The 2,472-nt window shown below is 40.6% G+C and overlaps 1 long non-coding RNA gene across 1 annotated transcript; it reads left to right on the forward strand.

Annotated features, from left to right (window-relative positions):
• Window positions 1-296: 296 nt before the first annotated feature.
• LOC147621803 (uncharacterized) lies at window positions 297-1,154 on the forward strand. Its single transcript, XR_015269715.1, has 2 exons — window positions 297-396; window positions 595-1,154. It is a non-coding gene; the product is annotated as an uncharacterized LOC147621803 (long non-coding RNA).
• Window positions 1,155-2,472: the final 1,318 nt, after the last annotated feature.

The raw sequence follows: 2,472 nt of genomic DNA on the forward strand, positions 1-2,472 counted from the left end.
AAAACCTAAAATTGAAAACTTCGTGTTTCACAAGGGAACCCTAGGAAGAATGTGGACACGAGATGGGTGGGCATCCTTTGTGAAAATGCATGGTTTCCAAGTCAGCATGCATGTGTCTTGACGTGGGGTGTGAATCCGAAGAATTAGTCGGAGTCCTATATAAAAGGAGAGGACTTCAGTAGCAGAGGCCACGTTTTGACTGAGTAAAACCTACTTGAATATGCGTCTTTCCGCGCTTCCTTAATCCCCGAATTTTGAACTAGTCCCTCTGCTGATTTATTTATAAAATGAAGAAGGAAAAGCTCTTCTTCTTCGTGTCACACAGTTTTCCATTCATTTCGCAAACCCAGAATACATACTTGCGAGAGTAGTCCCCTCTTCCAATTTGAACAGCAGGTAATTATCTTTTTTCTGCTCCTCTTTCATAATAATAATAATAATAAACCGTGGATCTTTAAAGATAACTACTGCAGAAGTTGTCAGTTAGCTGCTATGCTCCTGAGTTAACGTCTAATTAAGTGCAGGCAATCTAATCTTTTATTTTTATTTTTTTTTTAAACACTTTAATCATTTCTTTTTTCTGAATGTGTGCAGAAATTAATATTTTTTTATATATAAAAGAAATCCAGAAATTATGGCGGCTGGCAATGGTGGGCAGACGATGAAGCTAGCGGCAGTCATCGCAGTGGTGTGTTTACTATTTGCAAGCACTCCTCATGCTGCACGTGCGAGAGGATTGAGCGGTGACGATTCAGCCTCATTTTATCAGGAAGTGGAGGATCTTTCGATCCATGAGCAAGAGAAAGTGATGCAAATGAGGGACAACATGGACGCTGCCAACAGGCAACTCTTAACTGATGACCCTTATGAGCACAAGTGGTAGAGATCCCCCAACACTCTCCACCACAACTACGCCTCCTTGCTAATAAATAATTATGGATCTCTAGAGTATCCCAAAATTTGGTCATTCTAAATAGACCAATACTTATCTCTCAGTATCAAATACCCATCTCATAATAAATACACCGATTGGATAGATGTACCCATAAATCTTTCTCAAACAAAACCGAATAAAAATTGATCTCCTCAGCATCATGTGCTTACAATCTTCATTGTGTGAAGCCTAAGTATTGAAATTCTGTAAACATGTTGGCACTAAGCAACAAAGATATTGATGATGACAAATTACAAGAAACATGATGTCATTTGATAATGGTGTCCTTAAACATTGTTTGTAAAAGAGACATGATGTCATTTGATAGTGGTGTCCTTAAACATTGTTTGTAAAAGAGTAGATGATGTACTTCTTAAAACACTTTTTTTTTTAATGTAGAAAAGTTTCACGTATAATTAATGTAAGAACCAAGTTACAAAGCACAAGGAGAGTTTGTGTTGGTGTGGAGAGCATAATAGCTTCTGGTCTTGGGGGTGCAGACACCTCCTCATCATGTGAGGCAAAGGCATACGAATGTGTAGCTAAGTGTCCTCACAAGGCCAATGCAAAACGAGCCTGCAAAATACTCAAGTTAGTACATACCCCAGGATTCAGTTATATTAAAATGCAGAATTGGCCATCTAATCAAGGACTGCCCTTATAGAGACACCGGAGAGTCTTCAACAACAACCACCATCAATCCAACTACGAGACTCCGAATGATTGGGGTGTGATGAAGGGTGGTGGGTGGGGATCACCACTTAATGTCATAACTCATGTGCAAGCACTAAAGGCCCCGAAAACCAATGGAGAACCTTTAGTTAAATCTTCTACGCGCACAGTGGGAAGAAGGAGGAGGGCAAAGAAGGTGGGGCAAGGAGACTTTGTAGTGGTGATTTAGGATGGTCTAGTCGACGAGCCAAGATAATGTGCTGACAAAGAAAAAGGAAGTGGTGACATGGAAGGAAGCCGAACTAGCTGAGGAACCTGGGTCTCACTGAGAGGGGTGGGTGAATATCCAAATGCCTAGAAAGAATTAAAAAAAAACTAGAGGCTACACAAGCCCTAGTGTGGGAAAGCCAAAAGAGCTTTGGGGGAATGGCTATAGGCCATAGTCAGGCTACCAAACAGTTTCTCATGGACGGAATACCATGGAGAAAGCAAAAAAGCTTAATGTGCTAGAACCTGTGTCAAAACATAGCGAAGGTGAGACCGAGTCGGAAGGAGGAGAAAAGAACAATTCATCCTCATGGATGTTTGAGAAAGGAGGAAAGAACGATTTATTCTCATGGATGGTTGAGGAAGGAGGAGAATATTCTTGTATGACTCAACAAATGCTGTCCTAGAATCATACAGTAAAGATGATGGTCAAGACCGAATGCCTAGAGATGTGATAGGGCTAACAGAAGTTTATCTCCGTAGAGATAAAAAATGCCAATTATTGGAACCTAGCTAAGAGGAAACCCTTGGTTGATGGTGGACTGATTTAAAAGATTGGGTGGAAGGTAGAATGTAGGCTGATCCACCAAAACTAATGA

The sequence above is a fragment of the Cibotium barometz genome, chromosome 29 (assembly GCF_041138505.1).
Source record: "Cibotium barometz isolate CiBa-2024 chromosome 29, ASM4113850v1, whole genome shotgun sequence".
NCBI lineage: Eukaryota > Viridiplantae > Streptophyta > Polypodiopsida > Cyatheales > Cibotiaceae > Cibotium > Cibotium barometz.